Here is a 14,263-nt window from a genome sequence, read left to right as displayed (position 1 = left end):
TGTGTGTGTGTGTGTGTGTGTGTGTGTGTGGTCTGTTTCTGTGTGTATGTGACTGCGTCCTTGTCCTTCCTTGACATATGCAATGAGATAATAGCATCTGAATACCAATGAAGTGTTTCAAGTAGTCCCCCAGTTCTACATTGCTTTCTTATCATTTCTCTTTCTGTGTTATATATATATATATATAGATATATAGATATATATATATATACACATAAAAAGTCATAAACAGGCAGGGTGAAATGTCTGTGTTCCTTATTAGAAAGACAAAGGGTTGTGACATGCTGGCTGCTCACTCTAAATTGGGCTGGGTGAGGAACCAATTAGTGCTGCATAGAACAGTTAAAATTCTCATCCCCTCCTGTGCCAATCATCATAATGCAATTTCAGCTGACAAATTAAGTCCAATTTACGGAAACAATTAAAGTAACTAAAATCAGAAACTTAGTTTTGCCCCCCTTTTTTCCACCCTCAGGGCTTCAGTGACTACATTTTTTGAAAATAAATCAAATAAATAAGCCTTTACCTCAGCCACAACCTGTGATATGAGTCTTTGCACTATCCGCTTACACAGACAGAGGAGCAACAGAGAGGGAGACACAGCTGAGGAAATCACAATTGGATCCAGAATGGTTGCATTGGAGACGAGCAGTCACAGGTCAAGGTAACTGAACAATTCCAATAGCTACCTACTCTGAAGCTTATTTTGACCATACAAAGGATCTAGTGAGTGTGTGTGTGTGTGTGTGTGTGTGTGTGTGTGTGTGTGTGTGTGTGTGTGTGTGTGTGTGTGTGTGTGTGTGTGTGTGTGTGTGTGTGTGTGTGTGTGTGTGTGTGTGTGATAAAGGCAGGAAGGAGACATATCTTATTACAGTGGAAAGCTGACAATGAAAGGCAGGGATTCAGGACTGTTAATAAGAGCAATCAATACAAGTCTGAATGCTGGTTCCGAATCTCCGCAGTAAGATAATATATCATTATCTGAAAGGAGAAGACAGATAACCAGACCAAGTGAGTATGACTCGTTAGCCACTTCTTTGTAGTTCAAAAAGGCAACTCCTCTACCTGTGTACTAGAGCGAAAAGATCATTATAATGTGTAACTGTGGCTTGCATTTCTTTATGCCATGCTAGCAGCATGTCTCTGTGTATGGCAAGGTCAGTCCACCATGGACTGACATGAAATGTTGTACTGATATCCATGGTGCCAAGAGAAGGAATCCTAATGACTCAAGTGATCCCCTGACTTTTCCTCTAGTGCCACTATGAGGTTTTGGTTTTTCGTGAAATGTCCCAATAACTATTGGATGGATTGGCATGAAATCTGATACAGGCATTCGTGTCCTCCTCAAGAGGAACTGTAATAACTTTGGTGATCCCTGACCTTTTCCTCTAGCACCACCATCAGGACAAAATTAAAACTTTAGTTATAAAATACCTGAAAACCTAATGACATTCCCATCAGCCTCAGCTTTATTTTGAGTTTAAAGTGATGGTTCGGAGTAATTTCACCCTAGGGTCCTTTGCACCATGACCTCGAGCCAAACACTCCCCCAGAAGCTTTTTTCACCTGGGTCGAACATTGGGAGAGTTAGCGTAGCGTAGCGTTATCAGCTGAATAGCTTAGCGCAGAGGCTAATGGATCAGAAGTGTCTCTTAACATTACCCCACTAATAATGCCCGAAATGATACCAAACGTCTACAGTAGTACAAATAGGTTATGCACTCATAAAACGATGGATTGTAAAGTTTGTAAGTACACCAGAAGTTTATGTAAATAACACTTGCCTGCTGGCTTCTGCTCTCTGCTGCTGCTGCTGTTACTACCGGGCAGTAAGAGTGCTTAGGGCCGTCTACAAATTACAACAGCGAAAAGAGATGCAACAAAAATATTTATTAATTTAATGATTAAATAAGGTAATGTCTCCAAACTTACCTCAATTATAACTTATCTCCTGCTAGTTATACTACAGCACTTACTTTAAAAAATAAGTTAAATTAATAAATATTTTTTTTGCATCTCTTTTCGGTGTTGTAATTTGTAGACAGCCCTAAGCACTCGTCTTACAGCAGCAACAACAACAGCAGAGAGCAGAAGCCAGCAGGCAAGTGTTATTTACATAAACTTCTGGTGTACTTACAAACTTTACAATCCATCGTTTTATGAGTGCATAACCCATATATACTACTGTAGACGTTTGGTATCATTTCGGGCATTATTAGTGGGGTAATGTTAAGAGACACTTCGGATCCATTAGCCTCTGCGCTAAGCTATTCAGCTGATAACGCTACGCCACGCTAACTCTCCCAATGTTCGACCCAGGTGAAAAAAGCTTCTGGGGGGGTGTTTGGCTCGAGGTCATGGTGCAAAGGACCCTAGGGTGAAATTACTCCGAGCCATCACTTTAAGGCTAAGTAGCATATAAGCTAACAAGCTAAACTAACTACTACGATTGTGTTAATGTAAAATAAATAGGAGGTATTAGCCTAATACCAGCTGAACATCAGCATGTTCACATTGTCACTGATGTGACTATTTAGCTCAAAGCACCGCTCACAGAGCTGCCAGCATGGCTGTAGATTCTTATTCTTCTAATTTTACTGCAGCTCACATGAACAATATCTTCTACTTTAATCATCTTCAGTGAAAATGGGAGTGGCTTTGTGACTTTCTTCCTTTCATGACAACTAGGGGTGTCACAATTTCGATTTTAAATTGAAAAACAATCAAAATGACTTTTCGATTATCAAAAATAGAAGCAGGATTGTCATTTCCCCCAGTATTTTTCTCTCCACCACTGCTTAATTGTGCACGTCTGAAGAAAAAAACAACACACACAGATGACACAGCGTAGCTTACTGGCTGGTAGCATGCAGCTAAAGACACAGCAAAACGTTGCTGCACTTTTCCAGACACCACAGCCACTGCAGGAGAAATAACAGAACTGGAAAATCCTCCCACTTCCCTGAAGTTACTGGTGTGGCAACATTTTGCCCTAAAGCTGTGGGCTCCAACAAGATTTCATGATGCATTCAGGTGCACCTCGATAAACTCATGGTGCATTCAAGTGTACTTTTATATTTTGAAAAAACTCAAACTGTTCTTATAAAGTACCCTTTTGCCATCTAGAGGCACTTATTGTGGCATTGTTATCACTGCTGAAAAAATAAATTTTTAAATCGAAAATGTTATCGAATCGTGAAGCCCTTATTTGGCTTGATTCTTTTGAAACCAAAGGAGGACTAAATATGGCCAAAAGTAGTTTCTTGCAGAAAAAAAGGAGATGACCAGAATACAAATTAGGCTGTTGGCACTACATCATGTCTGTCCTAATCTACCGAGCCAAAGGGATTACAGGGGAGCAATGTCCCAGCATTTTAACCTGACATATTCACTGACTGCTGCACTTAGTCTATCTACCTGACACACTCTCTCTCCCTCCTGGCTGTAGGCAGGGCCCCATTCATCATCTGTCAAGGGAAATGGATAGTGACAGACAGACCGACCGACTGACAGACAGACAAATTAAGCTAGCAGCTACAGTCTGGAAATACAAAATCCAATGATGACAACACATTCTTATCATAGCCACACAATGTTCTGGGAGTTGTACATCACATAATGTCCCTGGAAAGGACCCATGGGCAAAACATATTGAAACCTTTCCCTGCCTCCTTTCAAAACTTATTGGTATTGTAGAGCTGCTGTCTTTATAACCACAAATCCCTCCAGAAGTATAAATATTGAAAAAGGAGCAGCTTTGGGCAAATGGGTTTAACACTGAAATAACTGCGTGGTTGCTAGGTGCAAATACTAAAACACAGCTCCTGTCACAGTTTCTCATGAGAGTCCTTTTACAATTTTTGTTGCAGGATGGTACAAATAAAAGAGGTCATTTGGATCTCAGATTATCTGCAGTTGTAAAAAGTGTTTAGGTGTTCAATTTAATTTACTTAAGTATAGTGTTTCGCACCTTACATCAGTTAATATTACAAATGTATTATTTGTGCCTAAAGACACGTTGATTATTAATCAAAGAGGGGTAGCGACTTGGAAGCAGTTTGTCATCTGAGGCGCATTTTCCATGCATTTAGTGTAGTGCACAACTCTTTTCAATCCATATGCATTCAAGGATCGTAAAAAGAAGAAAAATGGAAGATGTAAGTGTGGTTGATGGCACATTCTGCTGGATTTATTATGGTTCAGGCAATTTGCAAGGGTAAGTTCTGAAAGCAGGAGCTGATATGCACACATACTGTATGTTAATGGAAGGTGCTGATGGGGAAGAGAGAGAATTTAATTTGTTCGAGGGAAATCTGAATTTGTCGGAAAAAAGGTGCTGCGTTGAATTATTCTTCAAACAAAATTGTAACTAATAATAATAAATGAACATATTATGTAACACAAACTAGGAGGACTGAGTGTTGTCGCTGTGCACTATGGTTATTATCCTTTGTGTCTAGTTATGTCATTCAGTCTTTCGATTATTTCCTTAGGTTTGTTTAGTCATTTTTTTAGACATGAAATACAGCTTTAGTAAATGTTTATGAATTTTGTTATTTATTTTCCTACCAATTTTGAGTTTATTCTAAATATATAACTACTAATAATTATCAGAACTAGATTTTGATTTCCTTTTTTTGAGGGTGTTGAGTTTAGACGTTCCACCACTGAACCTTTTAAAGATTTTTTTTTACATACCTCGCCAACACTCAAAATATTAATGCACCAGAGATCTCCCAGCTAGTTTGTTGCTTGCCACACCTTCATACTATGTATCACAGTCCTGAAGTAACTATATCCAAACTCCATACTATGTATCACAGTCCTGAAGTAACTATATCCAAACTTCATACTGTGTATCACAGCCCTGAAGGACTATACCCAAACTTACTAATTTACAATTTAATTATGGCTACGAGTGGCAGCACAGCTGAGCTACACTCTGAAGATGAGCATCATCTTTGACTTAACATGGATTGTATTGACTTTAATCATCCCTTTACCATCTGCCTGACAGTGATGATTTGTTTCTTGCTTTCCCTCCAGTGATTTTATTGTCATTATTCTTTGGCTTTAATGAATGCCTGAGTGACTGAGATGTTAATGTTGCCTCTCATAGCCATTGGTAACTCGTGTACAATGGTCCTATTATCACTAAGATGTGGCACGGGCACATATAGAGATCTGGCATTGCCACATTCTCACATTAAGCTTCAGCCAGCAGGTGAGAGGCAAACCAAACCAAACTAAACTAAAATGAACTAAATAAATACGCAGACTATTGCCACCTGATCAAGTTATATTAATCTGTTTTAGAAGCAGTGTTGGGCAAGTTACTCAGGAAGTGTAATATGTTACTCTTTTCCGTCATCCTTCGTTTAGCTTTTTGGCTAGTAGTTGATGTGACGTGACCTGCACTGTCCTGCAAATCACGGGTAACGCAGTGTTACTTGGATCAGTACCATTACCATAATATATTACTAAGTAATGCGTTACTGTCCAACACTGCTTAGAAGAAGTATCTTAATGATATGAATATAATGGCAAAGATAAGCAAGAGGGACAGACAGCAGAAGTCATCCATCCATATCACAAGGCAAAACAATGAGCCTGTATTCAGATTCAGAAACCTCTCTCTCAGACAAACACACACACACACACACACACACACACACACACAAAAAGCTTAATCTAGAGTCCGATTTGATTGCAGGACCTTTGAGAGACAGACGTCTGCATGTAGAGTTCAGATCGACCGTGACGATGACTTGTGCTCGGTGTGTTGAACTGATGTGATGAGACTTTTGTTCTGCATTAACACCAGTGGACACAAATGTTACTAATGGAGCATCACTCTCTTTTTTGGTTTGAGGTCCATCTGCTTGCCAGTTAATCTGTGGTCACTAAACACAAACTGTGCAAAACAACACAGATAAACAAGCAAGTAAAGAGTGTAATTACTCACATATTACACAGAATATTGATTGTATAGATTAGAATAAAACAAATTGACACCAACAAGAAAACATTTGAGAGCAATACAAACTGTTTATTTGCTGGATTAAAGGCTTTAAATGTCAACCACTAATCAAACATGTTTCAACATCTCAAGGCAACCAGCATGAACTCTGACCGCTGAGGACATTGGACGTTGGAGATTAGTGTCAGTCAGTAACCAAGACGAGTCTGTCTGTGGTGTGTGATAATATCTTTATGATAACCTCCAGTCATGTGTTTCTATTGTAGGGGAAAGGGTATGTCCATGGCCTTGACAGAGGAGCAGACATATGTTATTCCTCTATCCCTCTCTGTGACTGCATGCAAGAACTACAAGATTGTTTCCTTTTTGATTTGCAGCAGTCAGCCGTGGCAGGTATTCAGAGCCAACGGCTATACACAATGAAAGAAACCCAAACTGAATAACTATGCTGGCTTATATAAGTCAATACTGCTTGGTGTTTTCATAACTGAATTTTGAGGATTTACTGTGAATTACACTAGCTTGTGTAAAGTTTGTCATTGTCTTCAACCATATTTAATGCAAACAGACACTAAAAAGCAGTTTGTATTTTTACCAATTAAACAACATGAATTTAGTTAAAATTACTAGCTTAGAGGGAGTCTTCTACGCTCAACATTGGTCCACTCAGTGTGTGTGCGTGTGTAGTTAATTGTTTCACTAGTATTAATTATGGATATGTGAACATGTGGGTTCCCCTTGGCAATATCTGGGTCATTTTAACAGACAAGAACAAACCCATTTGCCAGCAGCGAGGTCTATCTCACACCACATTTGCCTTCATTCAACTGTGTTGCCATCAAAGCCAGCCAAAGCCATCTGCCACCCTGCACCGTGCAGTGCCCTGGTAAGGTAGAATTGTTGCAGGCTTATCATTTATTCCCAGACGGTAGGGGACCTCTGTTTAAAAATGTCCATTTCTGCAACCATTTTTGCAGTCCATCAAATATAATATATATATTGGTTTCTTTTATCTACAATGACTGTCGCAAAAAGCCTCATGTTTCGTGAATAAGTGGGACAGTAATGGGTCTGGATGTGAGCAGTGTTTGTCACATTTTTATGCAAAACTAAACCTCATGACATAATGAACAGAATGTCTTCTGCATCCATCAGGCAGGAGCCCCTGTCTTGCATTTAAACCATTCTAACACTGGATTGGCTACAGAATGTAATGGTGCCACAGTGTCTGTTTTTCTCTTCCCTCTCTATTTCTGTTATTCCAATTAAAAGACACTGAGAAACTCAGATTATCCATGTCAAATCATGTCCTATCAAACTTAGTAGATAGGACCTTGATTTTTAAAAGATATGTATCATTTTGCTGCATCTTGGATTGCTATCAAATATGGTTTCTGTGTGAAATGAAGGATTTTTGGAAGTGTTGTTGGCCAGATTAAATAACTGTGCTAAAGGAGAGGATGAAAAGATAGTTTTAAACACAGATTTACAGACACACAGCTTTCTCAATGGGACATTTTTATAGAGACAAAACAATTTGTTGGTAAAAAACTAATCTGCAAGAATTTTGATATTCTTAGTCTATTATTGTTTGACTGCTTGACATTTTTATAGAGCAAACAATTCATCCATTTAGCTAGAAAACAATCACCTGGTTAATTGACAATGAAAATAATTGTTAATTGCAGCTGTGGTTTATTGTAGTGATGTCCTTATTTATTACAAAAAAATGGGGTATGCCAATATTTTTTAAAAGTGTATCCGTGTTGGTTAAACAAATAGCTCTAAAAAAAACATTTCACAGACATTCTGTAACGTAAAATAACATTTGACACAGTTGATACATGTCTATGGATTAATAGTGGTGGAGACCTTGCTTGAATTCTGTGCAAGAGTATGTGTTAGACCAATAAGATTTCTTACTATCCTTCATCGACATACAGACAGACAGACCCCCCTCACCGCACCGACGCACACGCACACACGCGCACGCCTCGCCGGCACGAGCAAGCAGGCACGCAGGCACACACGCACGCACGCACTAAGGATAACAGCTGAGCAGGCAGATGTCCAGACAGCTGTGGATACAATAACGTTGTGACAACTCTTTCTTTTAAACCAAGCCAGACTTGAGACTCCGGATTACAGTCTTTAGAAATTGAATACAATGATGATTAAGAATAATATTGATATTCATATCTCTTGGCTTCAGGTTAGTCTCCCTAATTCTGTGCAACAATAGAAAACAAATTGATGTAAAATTCCTAATAGTTCCTGCCAATAAACAAGTTCTCCTCAAAATGGATTTTTTGAAATGCACATAATTCCACTTGGCTGAAAAATGGGTCATTTCCCCAATTGCTCAGGCTTACCTTTGAGTGAGCCAATTTGCCAGTTTCAATTATTAAAGGCAGCACCTGTCTCCTTTCAAATTTCAAAGGCTCAGATCACTGAGTGAACAGTCCTGCAGAGACAAAATTCACTCTGGCTGCAGATTTTAAAGTATCAGCCTTCGAAATAAGATAAGATGCTGGTGTGATACAGGATTCTAAGGACTGATGCAAAAGGCTTCACCTGCTGGGATATCTACTTACTCTCCTGCCTTCCTCTGTCCTTTTTCCTCATTGAGTAATTGGCTTTCTCTTGGCATTGAGTTGTCCAATCTAAATGGTAATTTGGAAGGCCCTGCTCGCGTCACTGGTGGAAATGATTATTTACTGGAAGACGGTTACTCTACATGAAAATTAGAGTTGTAATGAAAAGCAGGAGTCGGTCTGTCTATGTCAAAATTAAGAATCTAGTCTTGAGCACTACATGTCATAAACTATGCATTGCCCAAGGCACAGCAGTTGCCCAAGGCAAAGCAAATATTGTTTAAAATAAAAAAATGAAGCCCTTTCTGAGTGTGTCTGCTCTCTCCTTGTTTACCTGTGTTTTACCCAGGTGCTCTGGTTTCATCCCACATTCAAAACATATGCAAGGTAGGTGTATTGGATATAAGTGGTATAGGTATAAATTTTCATTCTCTCTGATGAATGTGACTTGTCGAGGTGCTTCCCTGCGTTCCCCCAAAATAGATACTGGGATAAGATCCAGCCACCCTAAACTTAAATAGAACTATTGGAGAAAAGAAAGACAATAAATCATGTGTTGAAAAGGAAATGAAAGATGAACTAGTTCAAAGAGAAAGATAATTTCACTGCAGATTTTGAATTCTGTTTGGTATAGCAACGTGTTTCACTGCAAATGCTGTATTAACACCTTCCTTACATAGTTTTAATGCAGTTAGCCCAACCATTACCTATTTGCACACACTGAAGTATGTGAGATGTCCTCTCTGTTGAGAATCAAAATAGCAGGGTTATGGTTAGAATAAATTTCATCTGTCATTTTGATATTAAAATAATACTAAAGTCAAAGCCACGGGCATCTGGGAAAGTAACACAACCCTTTCTAAGGCTGTGATTTGGTTCTCCGTTCACTTTAAGTAATTCTACAGTATAAGGGCAGTTTAATAATGTTCCAAAGCCTGAAAAAGGATAAAGAGAGTTGCATGAGCGCAATAGAGTATATAATTCTTATCGCATACAAAATAGTTGTTGCAGGTACTTAATGTGAAAATGATTTCATGGCCACAATCCTTGTTATAAAGACTGCTTGCTTGATGCTCTATAGTTGAGGGATTTAAAAGGTTGCATTCAATTACAGTACATATAATTCCACAAATAATTCCACTGCTGCCAAAACTGAGAGTGAAGGTTTTAAGATGCTCACCACGGTTGCATAAACTGGCACAGTAGCGGCCAAGTTTGATGTCACACAGAAAAAGACAAGTTTGTATGGTCAGAGTTTACCAGCCTGGTGTTGGTTGCCCGTGATTTAATCAATGTAACCACAGTGGATCAACATGAGTCATGGTGCTGCGTTTTTGTACAGCACTTTTCAATGTAGAGCAGGGGTGTCAAACTCATTTTCACTAAGGGCCACACTGGAAAAAGAGAATCACACCAAGGGCCAGAAATGTAGAGTTTATTGACGTGCTTTTGTCACTTTTTTTAAAAACATTTTGATAGCTTTTTTCCCCTCATTTTTGTTGACATGAAGCCCTACAAAAGTCATCAAAAGAGTTCCTTAGCCATCATAGAATTTAGCAAATCAGGCAAAACAATGTTTCACAGCCTGATTATGAAAACTCTGCTTCTGGGGGAATTTCTGAGTCATATTCTGCTTTGAATGTCAGGTAATTGCAGTTTACAAAACACTTGCCTGTGTTTTTGCTTTGGCACACAACTAGGCGGGCCAAAATTTATTGTGAACCCAAATTGATATACGGGCTGGATCTAAATCTGCAACAGGCCGGATTTGGCCCGCGGGCCTTGAGTTTGACACGTGATGTAGAGGCTGTGCTGATGACCTAAAATGTCTGTAAGGATTTAATCACATGAAGGGGAAGTATTTCTGGCAAACTTAAGGGGTTGCATAAGTGGCATATTGTAAGGAAAAAAAGGTTATTTTCTCTGCCAATGCTGGGTATATATCTGTTCTATTCTAAATACAAGCAACAAAAGAAAGAGTCGCCAAAGTAACTTTCCCCACTTAAAACTTGCTTTATTGTTAATGCACCACCAAGACTCTCCCTAAGAAGCCATGATACTGTATGCTACACAGAAGCGGACAGGCCAGTAAAACTAAAAAAGAAAGAAAGAGTGTCTGGGAATGACAGCATAGATGAAAGATTTACCATTGCTTATGTTTAATCTCAAAATGTGACCATATACACACAGGGTACTGATATGCTGGAAAGGATGAAATGGATCATTTGTTTGCATCACCAAATATGTCCTTTTATACACAAACACAAGCAGCATTTTTGGTGCCAGCACTCAAGACAAGCCGCAAAAACTAAAAAGCAAGGACTGCCCAGCACTGCAAAGTCTCAAATTAAAATCAATAAATGACAATCACAGACTCGTAATGTGTAAAAACAGTCACAGTTTGAGACAGACAAGAGCTCCCAAACTGAAAGCAGAGGCAGTAACAAAAAGGAGTCACTGGTCATATTTAATTCAGCATACTTGGCCTCAGGTAGGAGTAAATTCACAGCTGCACTCTCTACTCCCACTTTCTCTCCTCTTGTCATCTTTTATTGATTCACAAGTGAGATTACATTCCCATGACATAATTGGGTTCAGAGGCACTATCTTCCACACAACCACAAGTATCTGAGGCGATATTTAGAATGATTCAGGCACATGCCCCATATCCATAATCATTTTTACAATGCAACTTTTGTATGCCAACCTAAAGTCTTCTTGGCTACACATAATTTACATTACCAGCATTTCTTTAAATAATGTAAACCTTAAAGCTATACATGATGGATGCATAGCACATTTATTTTCAATTGAAGACTGTGGTGAAAAATGCTGGGTCCATTAATCACTGCATACATTTTGCTTGAGTGTCACCAGGTCAGAGGAGTTTATATTATTGCCATGTCACTGACAGGCCCACTGGCTTTTTGTAATGGTTTGTATGATACCAGGAAACTCTGCAGTAAGGCATGTATTATATGTGGTTTTGCAAAAAGACATTGGTGAATCAATAGGTTAAGATGTTAATTTCTGTAAAGCTCTGCATATTTTAACAGATAAAAGGCTAAAAAGGTACTGTAGAGGTTGACCTCATTGTGGACTGTAGATACAAACTCCAAAAACGGTAGCAGTGACCTTGGGAATATACCGGTTGTCAGACAGCGCACATCTCCCCTCCGGGTTTAATGTTGCTCATAATCTGTTTTTATGGTACAAGAACTTGAATGTTGACTGTGAAGGCTCATGCACACCTTCAATTTCCTGTAGACAGGTGTACGTCAATAGGCAAGAGAAGAGAGCATTCCCACTTACTGTCCTTTTACTTGCAATAAACTTGATTGAGAAATATGTTTTGGTCCTTAGACCTTTATCAGTTAAAACAGTGGAGCAAAGAACATTCCAGACAGATATAAGGTGCTTCTCATGGTGCTTATTTGATAGCTCCTCGGCCCTTGGCTGAACCGGAAGTTGTCCTGTCCCCCCTCGGTGAAGGCTGTCTCAAAGCTCTTATTTCTGCCCCGAGGACCGAGCATTGAGACCCTGTTTACACGTACATGGTTATTTTTACAAACGTAGACATTTCCCTTCGTTTGTACCCTTCATTTACACGCAAACGGAGAATTTGCCTCTGAAACCGAGTCTTTCTAAAAACTCTGGCCAGAGTGGAGATTTTTGAAATCTTCGTTTGCACGTGTGCATGTAAACTGAGACAAACGACAAAAGGTTTAGGCAGCCGAGAGAGAGAAAGAGGAAGTGATTTGTTGCTGTTGTTGCTATTTTTGCGATTCTGATTGGCTAACGTGGGCTTGAGCTTCTCGTTACACTGCCACCTACAGGTTTGGCATGCTCCATTGACGGCATATATATACACGGGTATGTGTAAACGAACATTTTTCTGAAAACTGACAACTGTGCACGATGTTATTTTTTTAAACGGAGAGGTTGAAATGTCCTTTTATGAAAATAGTCGGCCACGTGTAAACGTAAGAAGGATCATCAAGGAGCTATAGGCGAGGATATGAGAGCAGCCTTCCCGGAAACCGTGCAGCTGACACATTTATGTGACGCTTCAGAGGAAAAGACGTCTCATCCCTTTAAAACACATTTGCTCGTTGCCTCCAAGGGGGTAAGCTTCGCTTCAGAACTCGAACCTCCTATGGCGCCATTTTGATGCTACAAAGAGATCACCTCCCGTTAGCATTCCACTGACTGCCATTCACTTTGACATCACTTGACAGCGAATAACTTAACATCTGAAGCGTTTAAAGACTCTATTTGTCCATTGTTTATTTCTAAAGAAACATGACAATGTATAAAAGGCTCCATTACCTTGTACCTCATGTTATGGCTCCGTAGCAGACGTTTTTGTAAAAATAGGCTAACGATTGTGTCACACAGTAGAGGAATTACCGTATAGTACAGGAGAAGCTTGCAGGCAGTTTAGACTTACATTAGCTGTTAAGGTTTAATTACTAATGTTAACTAGCATTTTAGTTAGCAACAATTAGCCTGTGCCCATGTTATCTCCTTACATATACCTACGCTCTCCGTCTCTGTAAGATTGGGAATGATTGAGGTTTCTCTTGGCACAGCTACCAGAAGACTTACAACTTTCAGACACGTTGCTCACGTCACATTTACGTTGTCTCTCTCAGTTGGAGGCTGCGCAATAACGCTAGCGCTCACCGGAAAAGTGCTTAATAGCCTTCACTGGTCTCCGTCCAGAGCAACGGGATCTGTTGGTCCATTCTTATATACTGTCTATGGTTGCCTCTCTCCTCCTGTGATTTCCTCGCGTCTCTCCCGTGCCTCCTCGTGGGAGGGACTAAGACTATGAGGAAGGGAGGCAAGTGGAGGAGTCGAAGAGGCAATTTAAGCGACATGAGAAGCACCTATAGTCAACACATGGGACTGATTGCCTGAAAGCTCATGGTCCCAGGTGAGAACGGGGCCAGATTGGCCTCACCTGCAGGTGTTGACTTTATCTGTCTGGAATGTTCTTTGTTCCTGTTTTACCTGAAGGTCTGACCAATACGTTGTTTTTCTGCATAAAGTGTATTGCAACTAAAAGCACAGCGTGCAGGAATTCTCTCCTCTCACGAAAAGGTGTATAATTGTTATAAAATATTAAATGCCATACTTGCTTAGTCTGGATTTATTCTGGGTTTGCACATTTAAATCAGCACCAACTATTGCGAAAACAAGATTACTTTCCCTTATGCATGTCAAATAAATCGCAAACAAATATGCAAGTGTTTTGTATCAGTATGTTTGGCTGGGAGTCGAGGTTGGAAGGTTGTGACTGAGGGAAGCGGCAGTTCACTTAAAGTGATGGTTCGGAGTAATTTCACCCTAGGGTCCTTTGCACCATGACCTCGAGCCAAACACCCCCCAGAAGCTTTTTTCACCTGGGTCTAACATTGGGAGCGTTAGTGTAGAGTAGCATTATCAGCTGAATAGCTTAGCGCAGGGGCTAATGGACCCAAGTTTGTATCTCGTAAATGACCCCACTAATAATGCCCGAAATGATACCAAACGTCTACACTAGTACATATAGGTTATGCACTCATAAAACGATGAATTGGAAAGTTTGTAAGTACACCAGAAGTTTATGTAAATAACACTTGCCTGCTGGCTTCTGCTCTCTGCTGTTGTTGTTGCTGCTGTAAGACGAGTGCTTAGGGAC

This window comes from Perca fluviatilis, chromosome 19 (assembly GCF_010015445.1).
Source record: "Perca fluviatilis chromosome 19, GENO_Pfluv_1.0, whole genome shotgun sequence".
Taxonomy (NCBI): Eukaryota; Metazoa; Chordata; class Actinopteri; order Perciformes; family Percidae; genus Perca; species Perca fluviatilis.
Note: the sequence above shows the minus strand (reverse complement) of the source record.